The 14930-nt window shown below is 37.3% G+C and overlaps 1 protein-coding gene across 1 annotated transcript in view; it reads right to left on the reverse strand.

The window, feature by feature from the left end:
• ZNF385B (zinc finger protein 385B) overlaps window positions 1–14930 on the reverse strand; it is a 304024-nt gene that overhangs the window by 68755 nt on the left and 220339 nt on the right.

Consider the following 14930-nt stretch of genomic DNA (forward strand, 5'->3'; position numbering starts at 1 on the left):
GATAGCTTTCCTCCACCGGGAGGTTAATCAGTCATTCAGAACTGGTGTAAAGGCTAAAGTAAAACAACACACGCTTAAGGAAATAATAGGCAATAGGGCCACATTATATCTTTATCTCTGACCCAATAAGGCTATCACTATTACTACTACTATTTTACCAAAATATGGTAGGCTGTGAAGTATTTTGAGGCTGGTTAACAATTAGCAGCATGCGATTGCTCCAGAAATGGAATGGGGTCCCAGAATCTCTTTCCAGAGTCTTCCTAGTGGTGGTCAGTAGTCTCTATAGAAAATATGAGTGGAATCATCCCTGAGATTTGAAGCAGCCAATCAGAGTAGAGCACAGATTAGCCTTTCATCCACTGCCTTTGTTTAAATAAATTTAGAAGGCTAGGTATCTTTCACTCGAATTCCATATTGTCAGACCCTCTTTGAAAAGTTCTGAGATTCAACAAACAAGATTCTATATTCCATTGACAAAAAGGATGACTAAGTAAGGAAAAACACCCGGTGTTCTATTTTGAAGATCTGTTTGGAAAGAAAAACTGAACTGCATTTTCCAGTGGTTTTTGGAGAAATTCCATCTTGGTTTTATTTTTGGAAGAATAAAAAGAAACATAGAATGCTAAGAGATGTGTGTTTCTGCCATAAAATTTCATCCCCTTTCTAGATCACTCTGATGGTAAAGGATGCAACATTTTTAGAGGTTAAGTGTTTCATATCAACTTAGTTCAGAACTAGGAAATTTTTGCTCCTTTTCCAACACATCACACTTTCATAAATGCACGATTTTCAATTTGCACAAACACTGTATTTTCTTGAAAATTCATTGATTTAACAAAAGTTTATTAAGTGGCTATCATTCATTGTTTTGGGGACTGGACATACAATGAAGAACAAGCCTTCAAAAAAAAAATACAACATTGTAGTTGAAGAGACCTATACATCTAAAGGAATAAATAAGGTATTTTCAGAGTGTTTAAGTACTTTAAAAAAAAATCAGATAGGAGAATGGGAAAAAAAACACAACATTTTACCACAGGTAATTCCTAAAAACATTTTGGTTGTCTTGACACAACTGTGATTCAGATACTTTTACATGTAAAACCATACCAAATATGTAAAAATAATGACACTATTCCATGATTTAGGAAAGTTGATACCAAATTCCGAATTGTACTTCTGGTGAAAGTAAGGGGCGTGTTCCTCAGCTTTCAAAGTGGCCTGTGAGATTTCTACAGAGGATGTTCTTCAACTACTAAGCACCAAGATAACAAGTGGATGTCAGAACTACTGATCGTCACAACCCCAGGGAGAAAGTGATCTGCATTTTGGAAGTTTTCTGCAGATGAGCGCTAAGTGCTAGATGCCTCTCACATGGAAACCGTCCTAGTGGGCTTCTGTGCAGTGTGGTCGGCCTGGTACTTAGTGAACAGCGAAATGAGTATGAGTTACTTCTCTTATTTTTTAAATAAGTACAGATTTGGTCCATGATCTAACAGTTATGAAGATACTACAAGAAAATAATGTTTTTCACTTTTAACACTTTTAGAATTTGAGAGTTACCAAAAGGTAAAAGCAAAAAAGCAAACAGCAAATGAATGGGTGGTTTCACCACTTCCCTCTCTTTAGTGGAAAACCAGTTGAACACTTTTGACAGATAATTTTAAAACTATTCTGAGTAAAAGGAAGAAATTTTAAGGTCTTTTTAAGACAGCAGTTATTTTGTTAATGGGAGATGCCACCTGTGTACCTTACTGAAGCCGCACGTCTCATTCTGACAGTAGATCCTTGTATGTAAGAAATATGGTCAGTACAAATGTAAAATGTTCCATTTTCCTGGCGGCCCCACATGCCGGGTGATTCTCCATGCTGCCAGGGATTAAGAGTCATTCAGCCACGCCGTGGTTATGCCACTGGCTAATTTAAGAAGCCGCAGCAAAGAGCATTTCAAAAAGTTCAGTTTAACAAATAAGACTTTCAATTTGTGTCTGCAATGGGTATGAGACTTAACCCAAGGTTCACTCAGACCTCATTGCAAGGACACACACACACACACACACACACCAAACAGTTTGGGGTGTTGATGTTCTGATTCAAACAATAGATGAGTAAGCTAAAACATTTCAATTGCATATTATCCATATTCAGCTTAAGCAATGCATTTTGAAATGTCTAATCGGTTAATGCCATGTATTAAGGAAGCCCAGACCACTCTCCACTCTAATTCCAACTGCTGCTTTCAACATAGGGAAAAAGCATTAAGGTAATGAGCTGAGTTCTATCTCCTAAGAAAACCCAATGCTTTTCTTTGTTTGTTTCCATTCTTAAACAAGCAAATGTTTAGATGTGACTGGAAACCACTGAGAGAGAGAGAGAGGTGTTTTTCCATCAGGATGTGAAGAAAGTTCTTGAAAGCTTTTTGCTTTATCTTCAAGATTTGATGTTCTTATGACTATAATATAATTTTTTGGCCGATGGATGCATACAGATATGAAAGATCTATAACATCTGTCAAAGATAAGGTAACAAAAAAATTCTTATGAAATTGTTAGATGTCCTTATGAGAGAATGCAAAAAACTTAGAAAATTTTTAAGAAAAAGGAAAACTGTGGAGTCTTCTAGGAAATTAATAAGAATTTAACTCTACTGTGAATTTTAAGAGCAAAGAAGAAATAAAATGATAAATCCTATTAATACATTTTTCTTTCTGGAAAAGTTACTACCTCCAAAGTATTTATATATCTCAATAGGGTATATTCATATTTCAAAAACAGCCTAAGTTATGCATAGTTGACAATGAACTATGTCACCCACTGCACCCCCCTCAAAAAAAGTCCCACTAACAAAGCTAGAGTACATGCCTCAGAGTGATGGGAACAGGAACTGGATTCACCAAGAGAATCTAAACTAAACAGATCAGCTGTTTCCTGTGTTATTTAGTATGGTGTCTTCTCGGGGTGAAATAAAAAAAGAAAAATTATTTCAGGAATATGGACTGAAGAATAGTTTTTCAATAGATGTGCAAAATACTCAAGAAGATAGAGATTCATTTGAGGATAGATCATGAGAAGTGATTATTCTATAATACATTGGAAGGAGACATCCATCCTGCAGTTTGGAACACTGGCTACTATCTGAGATAGAAAATAGGCACTTTGCTCTTGACCTTTCCTTTTGTTTTTAAAATGGTGACTTGAAAACAGCCCCCAAAACTTTATCTTCAAGATTAAATTTCCATAACATAAAATTCAGTGCCAAAAGTAAGTCTGAGAAATATCTTTTTAAAAAATGGAATTCTTCAGGGCACCTGGGTGGCTCAGTCCTTGGGTGTCTGCCTTCGGCTCAGGTCATGATCCCAGGACCCTGGGGTCGAGCCCCGCATGAGGCTTCCTGCTCAGCGGGAAGCCTGCTTCTCCCTCTCCCTCTCCCACTCGCCCTGCTTATGTTCCTGCTCTCGCTATCTCTCTGTCAGATAAATAAATAAAATCTTTAAAAAAAATAAAATAAAAAATAGAATTCTTCATACTTTAGGAGGGAAAAAAAATGCCATACCAGTAACCAAAAATTACTTGCTCATACTTATGGATGTACCTTTAAAGTTATTGGTGCAAAGCCTCCAAATACAAGTAAGAAAGACTATGTTTGCCTGTGTTCTGGTAAGCAGGCTAAAAAAAAAAAAAAAAAAGTTACAAAGGCTTTCTAAGAGACTAGGGAAGCAATGAGCTTTCTTGATTTAAAAATCAATACACCTCCCGAACAGCCAAATGCATTAACTGACATCCTCTCAAAACCATTCTATCAAAGCTAAGTTTGAAAGGCTGTTCGGTAACTAATCAGATATATCCTGATGGTGAGGCAAAACAGGTCCGTGACACAAATTTAAAAAGTCTAAGATGAAAAGAAAACCCCACCAGGCAGGAAGAAGTGCAAATGCGGAAACCCGAGCCTCTTTGGATGTATTCTTTATTCTGCAAAGCAAAGTGGAAATGAAATGTTTTTTCCCCAGATGCAGGACAACACGTTTCTTACCCTTGTGTTAAGAAGAAAGCTGACAGTTGAGGACTGACAAGGCTCAAGGCAAGGCAACAAATCTGCAGTGTTCCAATCCTGAGCATCTCGGGTTCTTTCTCTCCATGCCATACTCTCATTACACAGTGGTAAAATGTCAGAGATCATCTGCGTTTTCAAACTGGTTTTTAAATTTGTTTTAGTTTGAGCTCCAGAACCACCACCCCCCCGTCACCCAAAAAAAGAACCCTATCTGGAAGTTTAATATAATAAATACTGAAAACGGTGCTGGTTATAACTGGTAGGCCAGGCCCTACACCCACCAGCCTGATTTTAGTCCAACTTCCTCACCTGAAAATGAGAAAAGATTTGGAGAATTTTAGAGACTTGCTTGAACCTCTTCAGCTAAGCCCAGAACCCAGATGTCTTGCTACAGTAGCCAGATTTGCAAATAAAAATATAAGATGCCCTGTTAAAGTTGAATTTCAGATAAACAACAGATGATTTTTTTTAAGTAAATATATGTGCCAAACGTTGTATAGGATATTCTTATACTAAAAACAATTTGTTGTTTATCTGAAATTTAACTTTAACTGGGCCTCCTGTATTTTATCTGTCCATGTTTCCTTGTTTGTCCTTTTAAAATTAATTTATTTAAGTCATCTTTACACCCAACATGGGGCTCAAACCCACAACCCCGAGATCAAGAGTTGCACGTTTTTCCCATTGAGCCAGCCAGGCACCCCTCTGTCCCTGCTCTGTGATGCCCATCCAAGGGTGTCATGACTACATCAATGTTGATTCTATTTTTCCTTCTTACAAGCTTACTTTGTCACACTTAACATTTTAGGGCTTTTTATTAGGAATAGTTTTGTGGACAAGTGACATCAAAACTTTTTACGTCATATATTTATCTCACTATTGCTTTTTTGTATGGATGTATATGTGTATTCATATTAACTCTCCTCAGCAAAAAAAAGATTTTTGGTTCAACCCTGCATTTATATTATACAAAATATACCAGACTTACTTGTAAAGTAAAATAAAGAGCTTCCGTATTATGCCTTACTCTGTTCTCTGCAGTGATAACTGCTTTATTGAACAAAGCTCTGTTAATGGTACAGCCTGACATTTAACATTGATACATTTGATTTATAATTATTTTTAGGTGATTGCAAGGAGGCTACAGTTCAAACTAAAAGTAGTCTGAACTGAACTGTCTTTCTTTTCTTCTGAATTTGTAAGGAAATGTAGTCACTGGCAGGTGAAACTATTTTATCCACCGAATTTGTTTCAAATATACACACAGCCTTTTCTGCCTCTATATATTCTGAATAAAGCAACATATAAAAGAGAAAAATGAATAGAGCAAATGAAATCATCACATTAAAAATGTGTCTAGCTTGCTCATATTTTGGCCATGGATATCTCATCAAGATTCCCTCGTCAAGCAATGGAGAAAACCCTCCATGCACCACCTAGCCAGTTGTCAGGAAATAGAGAATCCCTTGGGAACATTCATGAAAAGTTTGAATGCTAGGAAGCAAAAACCATTTGTATTTATAATCTATCTACTCCTTATGAAGATTTTCAGAAATGTTTCTAAATGTTTCTGTTTTCCATTCTGAAATTCAGCCTATTGGGATGCTTGGCACCTTCAAAGTCTTCGTAACACTCATTTGAAATTTTTATTCACACTTTCTGCCTCCCCCAACCTTTAACACTTGTACTAAAATTGGACAAATACCTCTATCTAACAACACAAGAAGTTCATATGTCACTTTATTTAAAAGATTTTGTATAATTAGCCAGGAGTCACTTAATTTCTGCCTCACAACAAACAATATCACAGAAACAATTGTTGGCAGTTCTCTAACCACTGCAGGGCAACTGGCCTCCCGAAGCTGGGGTTAAAAGCTGGCCTCTGGAAATCAATCATGCTCTCGGCAGAGAAGAATATTTCAGTGATATGAAAGCTGAAATGGAGACTATAATCTTTTGTGATTACCCTCGAGCCCGAAGCAAACGCAAAAAAGGAAAGTCCATGAATTGCTGATAATTTCCTGTGATGACCGATTCCCAGGAAATTCTGATATAATTCTTGCTCTGTAACAAAATGATGGTTCCCCAGAACTGGAGCTTCAAAGAACTCCACCTCTGGATGTCACAGTGCTTCTACAGAAGCTACTTGTCCATTAAAGGGGCCAGGCCTGTGAGGCAGCAGCTCTCCCTCTGAAGACAATGGGTATGTCTGATTGCACAAGGAGTGATGAGCTATGTGCTACAGGCTGTTTTTCCAGAGAGTTCTTTTATGAAGGAATTGATTGAAAATATATCTGTTTTAAACCCTTTTTTCTCCTCATAGAAGTTTAAAGATGGATAGATTTCTCTGCTGTTCCTAATAGCTATGTAGCTATGATTATCTAGGCTTATATAATTTTAAAGATTTTATTTGGTCTGATAATTTGTTTTCTCTGAGAAAAAATAGTTTTCATACAAATGTGCGTACTGTTAATATCTACTTAATATTTTGGGATAAAATATAAAACTACTCATCTTTTTTTGAGTAACCATCAAACCTATAGTTAGATGCCCCTGCTCAGAACACAGGTTAAGCGGGTCCTTCTTATATGATTGGCAATTGAAATTCAGGAAAAAAAGGGGGAGGCAGGGTACATGGAGATCTCTAACAGTCAAAAGTCCAAAGAATTTTTAGAATAATTCTCCATTATCAATACATGAAGGATAATTTAGTATGTTGGCTTCTATGAATGGGTTTAAAATCTTTTTAAAATAAAATAAAATACAGTTGACTTCCAAACGTAGAACCTTTATTCTCACATTATTCATTCAACTAGCAGTAGTTAACATAACAATTTTAAAAAGATTTTATTGATTTATTTGAGAGACAGAGCATGAACACAAGCAGGGGGAGAGGCAGGGGGGTGAGAGAAAGGGAGAAGCGGACCCTCCACTGAGCAGGGAGCCTGATGGAGGGCTCCATCCCAGGCTCCTGGAATCATGACCTGAGCCGAAGGCAGACACTTAACCAACTGAGCCACCAGGCGCCTAGAAGTCAGCTGTATTTTTAAAAAGTATAACAGAAAACATTGTTACATCTTAGGAGTCAATGACAATGTGCCATAAGTGCACAGCTCTCAGGTTCAAAATATCTTTATCCATAGCCTTTAAAACCTAAATATTATTGAAGGTAAACAGGCAAAATGGAATTCAGCCAAACCAGTGTGGTTATTCCCCACCTCCATTCTATGCCCTCTTCCCAGACCTGCTCCAAATTCAGTTGTAGGCTCTCTTCATTGCTTTTAGATAGTCAGGTGATTCTGATCTTTATGTATGATCTTTATGTATGCCCTACTACTATCTCATTCAGCTCATTCAGCTAACTTGAGTACCTGCTTAGTAGCTACTACTTTAAACTGAGTATAAATGTCTTAAACTCAAGAACCAGGTCTTAGCCATGTACATATCTTTAGCATCCACCTTAATTAGGATTGCTCTAATGCACAAAACCAGCTCCAGTGATAACTATAACTTGGTTTATTTACGGTAATTGGTTAGGAGGATGAGATGAAGGGAATAGACCTACTAATAAGAATATTAATTTTATTTATAAGAATAGAGCTTTGCTATTTTAAGAGTCCTTTCATAAACATGACCTCATTTGATATTCGTGGGAATTTTAAGTTGTTCAAAATAACAACATGGTGATATGCTGGCGTGCCTGGTTGGCTCAGTCCACAGAGCATGCAACTCTTAATCTCGGGGTTGTGAGTTCTAGTCCCACATTGAGTGTAGAGAGTCCTTCAAAATAAAATCTTTAAAGAAATAATACAGTGACATGTTATATAGTTATGATTTTTTTCACAGACTCTCACTAAATTTCAGAAGTTTTCTAAATATTCAGTCATATCCTCAATCTTCCATAAACATAAGAAGCCCAAGTTTTCATGATGTAGTGATGAAGATTAGGAACGTATTATCAACTCTAGTTGTAAAATGAGGAAAAGTGGAACTAAATGACTTTCTCAAGGTCAAAGAAAACGAATCCAGATACAGGGGCTGTGGCTGCCAGCCCAGTGCTCTTTCCCTATGCAATGAAGTTAGATCACTCTGCCCTCTTCCCTCCTCCACTGTGACTCCTGCTTCTACCGGGGGCATGAAGCAGAGTCAAGGCCAGGCAGGACTGTTAGAGGCTTACTGAGGAACAAGGCAAGCAGAGTTACTTCTCTGGGATCAGAGAGAATGTTCCAAGTGGCTTTGGGGAGGAGGTGGGATATGACAGACAAATGAATGAGTGACTCAGTGAATGCCACCGCTGACACACTATACCATGTGATAGTGGCTATTACTAGTCATTTCAGCATCTGATAGCTTCAGCTCATTTTTGGGAAATGAAGGTTTTGGGGGTTTGATATTATTATGACAATGAATCAACTTACATATTATGGATGTTTGGTGTCTACATAAAAAACAACAACAAATAAATTAGACCCAGACACATATTTTTGATTATTGGAGGCTTTATGTATACCTATAATTATTGTAAATCATAAACCTGTGAAAGAGATCAACTATATTTCCTACTATAACACTCAGATCTTTATTTGGCTCTAGAAACTGTTCACAATAAGAACAAAGTATGAGAATGACAAGATAAATCTATCTTCTTTTTTTTTTTTTTAAGATTTTATTTATTTATTTGAGAGAGAGAGACTGAGAGAGAGAGCACATGAGAGGGGGGACGGTTGGGAGGGTCAGAGGGAGAAGCAGACTCCCTGCTGAGCAGGGAGCCCGATGCAGGACTCGATACAGGGACTCCAGGATCATGACCTGAGCCGAAGGCAGTCGCTTAACCAACTGAGCCACCCAGGCACCTGATAAATCTATCTTCTAAATAGAATACACTACAGGGGTGCCCAGCTCAGTCGTGGAGTGTGTGACTCTTGATCTTGGGGTTGTGGGTTTAAACCCCATGTTAGGTGTAGAGATGACTTAAAAATAAAATCTTAGGGGCACGTGGGTGGCTCAATTAAGCCTCTGCCTTCAGCTCAGGTCATGATACCAGGGTCCTGGGATCGAGCCCCACATTGGGCTCCTTGCTCCCACTCCCCCTGCTTGTGTTCCCTCTCTCTGTCAAATAAATAAATAAAATCTTTAAAAAAATCTTAAAAAACATAAAATTAAATTAAAAACATAAATAGAATATACTGCAAAGGAGTTTTTCAATCTGACTTTAGGAGCCACAAGGATTTATTGGGTATTTAAAAGAACATGTCCTGGGGTGCCTGGGTGGCTCAGTCTTTAATCGTCTGCCTTCGGCTCAGGTCACGATCCCAGGGTCCTGGAATCAAGCCCCGTATCGGGCTCCCTGCTCCGCGGGAAGCCTGCTTCTCCCTCTCCCACACCCCCTGCTTGTGTTCCCTCTCTCGCTGTGTCTCTCTCTGTCAAATAAATAAATAAAATCTTAAAAAAAAAAAGTCCTACTTGAATAACCTGTTAGAAATATACACATTTAAATTCAAGATACGTTAGGGTGGAGACGAGCTCTTGCTTGTCTGATATTTAGCTTTTTTTCCCTTTTCAGTGGCAGAGCTGTTTACTGGAAGAAATGTGAAGACTGGATTATATTCTTCAATCTTCCATTTTGCAAAAAGGGTGCAACAATGACACATGTAACCTATTTTCATATATGGGTGTATTAAAAGGATTAATTGTAGAATGTCTTTAAAATATGCTAAAGCCCTCTGATACTAGACTTCCATGAAAATAAGGTGTTGTTCATATAATTTAAATTTTTGCCCAATCTATTTCAAGGATCAGAACATAAAAAGGAAGGTAAAAAAATCAAATTGACAGCTAAATCTGTGAAAAAAGTATTTTTCCAAGATTCCTATGTGGTTCCGCAAAGATGTTGAAACTTCACAGATTGCTCAATAGCACTCCAATTCTTCTTTAGCACCCTCAATGACAATTCTAAAAGTAAAGGGATTGGAATATTCCAAACATGTTTTTCCTTCCCCAAAAGAGATTTGAGACCTAATTCTGAATACAAGAATCTAGAGGGAGGGGGGAAAAAAAAACAGTCTGTGCTATTGGATGGATTCCCAAATTTCTGATAAAAGTTTTTGAGAAAACACCACCATCAATTAATGTTTATGGAGCAACCAATTTAGAAATAACTTTTTGGGCTGGAGAGAATGTTCTGCGCAATAATATTTTGCTACTTCTTATACTTATTAAGCTCCCTTACTTGACCACTGGCACATGAAGACTTGGTCACTGAGAAAAGCTAAGAACAAGGCTGTTGTTGGTTTCTTCTTCTTTGAATTAACTGGAGTTTTGTTAAGAATAAGAGAAATTATTTTAAGAAGATGGCCTGACATACACACTTTTTCCAAGTTGACTCTGCTCTTGAAAAATGCTGACCTGGGACAGCGCCAAGACAGAAGACCTGTCTTGCCAGAAAATCTGATGTGCCTTCCAAGTACACATAATCCTTGAAACTCTAGCACTGAAGATGAGGCCCCAGAGCATGTGAGGTTGAGACTAGGATAATGAAAGAGACATGCAAGAGAACACAGCATGGTGGGACTACAGATGCCTCTTTTCACAGGCTTCTGAAACCTTGTGTTCCTTTACTGCATAAGGGCCCATCAAGGTCTTAATCTGATATTTCTTGGCAGCTTAATCAACTGAATTGACTATTGACTATGAATAGTATACTCTATGATGTTATGGTGAATTATACAAGAGGAGGAAGTAATGTCAGACAGAGAGCAGCTTCTGTCTTATTCTCTAAAACCCTTTCTTAGCACAATGACTGGCACGTGTAGACATTCAGTGAGTGACTGGGAATGAATGCCTTTTCCTAGATGCCCTGCACAAATAATTTATTTAGGGAGAGAGAAGGCGTATGACCACATATTATATATATATACATGCATACATACACACATACATATACACCATATAAATAATATCTACAAATTCTAAAGGGGTTTCAACAGTGTGTAGAGAAAAGGAGATCTGAACACAAAGTCTGCGATAGGTAAATCTTGAGACTTTTGAATAAGGCAAAGGACATGACCTAAATTTTAAAAAGATATGTTTGTAGTTTGAAGAGAAGAAGGAGACAATAGCACAGATGGTCACTATGTAGTTTTTTTTCCCTCCCAGGTCATGTTTACATAATTTTTCTCTGTCATATTGAATAGGGATGTAAAAATTTCCAGGCAGGAATCTATGCTTAAATATTTGTACAAAATCTTCATTACTTTTGTACTGCATTTCAAAGATGAATTCCTATAAACATTTTTTTCCTAATGATCTAGGGGGTTGCTGTTGACCTTTTAAAGTCCAATAACAGGCCATCACCCTCCGTCCCTCCAAGCAAATTTCAGTAACCATGGAAAATTTCAGCTTGGCATATTTTAATATATATTCCTTTAGGACATATAGAAGAATAGGATCCTTCAATGTATCTTAAGCATATCATGAAAAAAATAAAAATTCAACCCTATTCTCTTTTTATTTTATTGTCTATTTTATTTTTATTTATTTTATTTTATTTCTATTTTACTTTTTTTTTTTTAAAAGATTTTATTTATTTATTTGAGAGGGAGAGAATGAGAGAGAGCACATGAGAGGGGGGAGGGTCAGAGGGAGAAGCAGACTCCCTGCCGAGCAGGGAGCCCGATGCGGGACTCGATCCAGGGACTCCAGGATCATGACCTGAGCCGAAGGCAGTCGCTTAACCAACTGAGCCACCCAGGCACCCTCTATTTTACTTTTTTAAAATTTGGATAAATGTATCACTTCAAGTAGTTGGACATATTAATATCCTAGGAAATAGGGAATACGTAACTTTTTAATGACAGCAAAGCATTACAAGAGTAAAAAAGAAGCCTCAAATGGCAAAAATTCACAATTGGTTGTATTAGCAGAGGTAAAATATTTTATTTAAATTAAATTAAAGAAGAAATCAAAAGTTAAATAAAGACTTTATTTGGTAGTGAAGGTATTAAAGACAGATTAAAAAGTTAAATGTTTTGGCTCACTCCAGGTTTCCTTACAGTAACACCTCATGAGAAACATGGTAGGAGTTAATAGCAAAGTAAATATGATTTTGATTCTGAATTTCTTTATTTTGTACCTCCTTGATAAATATATTATAACTATATTATTATTTTTGGTACAAGAAAGAAACATTTTAAATATTCATTGATATTGCCAAACTATGAATAACCCAGAATCTCAAAGAGTTTGGAATGAAAAATAGTAGACATACAGATCATTTCACAGATTGTCATGGATGATTCAGAGTCATATAGGGATTTGGGATTTTATACTCAGAAATAATCTTTATTCTGTTCCACCTATTTGTTCATGTGTCAGGAAAAATTAATTTCAAGGTATATAGCAAAAATCAGATTATTTTTCACAAAAATAAGATTGCTGAGCTTCTTGAGATAAAGAAGCAATGACCTCTATTGTGCCTGTACTTTCTTGGAGCAGTTGCAAAAACAAAGCAGGACCAGAAAGACATCTGAAATAGGAGGCAGAGAAACTGACAGGTGAATGTGGTCTCAAGGTGGCTCTGAATCATATCTATAGCTCTGGAGAGTCACACAAATACATCTGCGCATGTTCCCAATATGTGGCTGGTAAAAAGAAACTTGACCTGCTTATTATCATCACATACAATATATAGGTTGGATATATGTCTTAGTCTGTTTGGGCTGCCATAATGAAATACCACGGACAACAGGACACAAACATTTGGTCCATAACAGTATGTGTGTGGATATATCTTCTAAATGGACTTATTTAATTTTTAAATTTTTTTAAAAGATTTTATTTAATCATTTGACAGAGAGCGAGCACAAGCAGGGGGAGCGGCAGGCAGAGGAAGTCCTGATGTGGGACTCGATCCCAGGACCCTGAGATCAGGACCTAAGCCAAAGGCAGACGCTTAACTGACTGAGCCACCCAGGTGCCCTGTGGACTTATTTTATCATACTAAGTTGATGCTATCCATCCTGCTCAGTATGCAATTTATTTCAATTCTGAAGCTGTCTCTTCTTACAGTTAATTAAGCACCAACTATTACCCTGTTGTTAAACACCAAATATTAAACACCAAGTATTAACTGGATTGAATGAAGATAAAGATTGGATCCATAGCAAAGGAAATGAGAAATTCTAATTCTAATAGAGAAACAATTGCATATACTTTGGTAGCTACCAAAACATTATGTACAGTAACTAAAGGATGACCATGAGGCATTTGGCAAATTTAAATAGAGTGAAAAATAAAATAGTGAAAACAGTTCTACTGGGATACAAAAAATCATTCTTTCTAGCTTTTCTTTAAAGCTCTATAAAGTTCAGTAACTATTCAGAGTTCAGTAAATCTCTATAAAGTTCAGTAACTATTTTCACTTTGCCTATATTTTTTGGGTTGTTATCTTGCCTTTTCTAGTCTTTTATTCTATTTCTTATAAGTTTCTTGGGCACTAGAGTATTTTTGTTTTATTTATTTTGTTTAGCCTCTTCCTCAAACCCAGTACTCTTTAGTGCATATGTTTGCAATAAAATCCAGTAACGAATAATTTTCCCTTTAAACTAACTGCGCTTAAGAGTAGGACCGAGGACGAGAAATGTAGTAGATACTTGCAAAGCTTCCACACCATCCACACAGAGAAAGCCGGAACTAGAGCTGCAGAAAAGTTTGTAACTAAGTATTGCCCTCCAGTGAAAAAAAGATGACAGTTGTCAGGAAAATAAAAGTCAAAGTAAACACCTGGGCTTATCGCCTATGCTTAGAAAGGGCTCAGAAATGTTGGTATTTCCTTTGCTGGGTGGAGGAGCAGGTACATTGAAAAGCATAAAACTGGGGCCCTTGCCTCCTTCCTTTTCTCCTTCCCTTCAGAAAAGTTTTACTGAGCTCCTGGGCCAGACACCCAGGCATAGGAAGACGAACAAGCTATAGGCCCTGTTTTTGGGGATCTGGCATTTAGTGAATACGGGTAATCAGGTAATGAGATTATGGTGTGACAACTGCTATGACGGAGGTGATCTGGGGGTACTTTGGAAATACAGCGGGTGAGCACTTAATTCAGACTTGCAGGTCACAGAAAACTTCCCGTGCGGGAGGTGATATTGAAGTTGGGCCCTGAACGACAAAGAGTTGAAGGTAGGCGGCAGCGGGGGAAGTGAGTGAGGGTTAGTGGGTAGCCAGGCAAAGAAGCCCTACTGGGCTTTAGATATAAAGGTTGAGATCTTTAAAAACTTATGTTTTGGTTTGCAGATCTTTTACCTGTAAGTGGCTCAAAACAGCCCCTCGGTAAAGTAAAACTGTGGAAGGGCAGAGTTCACCTCACCTTTCACTAGACGTGCATCCTTGACCTAGAGCCTACCATAAATTATCAGTGACCCAAACTCCATTTTCCCTAGCGTGTCTCTTCGGAACTCTGCTTGGACAGTATCTTGAATTATTTGCTTATGCTTCACATATAATCCCTGAGAGATTTTGTCAGTTGTGGAGTAGAAGCTACTAAATGAAGTCTGTGAAGCGTATCTCTTCATTGTGCACAATTTAGTATAGAACAGGCACGTGTTCTCTTTTGGAATATGACAGAATCCCATTTCAGTCTTGCTATAATTCTCATGTAACATTGTCATACTCCACTACAAAAGCAGGAGGAAACCATTACTTTATAGGTATTTTTAAAATCTACTTAAAGAAAACAAAACTTCAAAATTCCCAAACCTTTAGCTATGGTATCAGAATACAGTGTTTCTAGTCTTCTGATAGTAACTATGAGTTAAGATATATTTCTTCTATTTACTAATACTATCCTTGGTTAAAAATAAAGTGATTATAATGGCACTCACCTT

The sequence above is a fragment of the Neomonachus schauinslandi genome, chromosome 3, assembly GCF_002201575.2.
Source record: "Neomonachus schauinslandi chromosome 3, ASM220157v2, whole genome shotgun sequence".
NCBI lineage: Eukaryota > Metazoa > Chordata > Mammalia > Carnivora > Phocidae > Neomonachus > Neomonachus schauinslandi.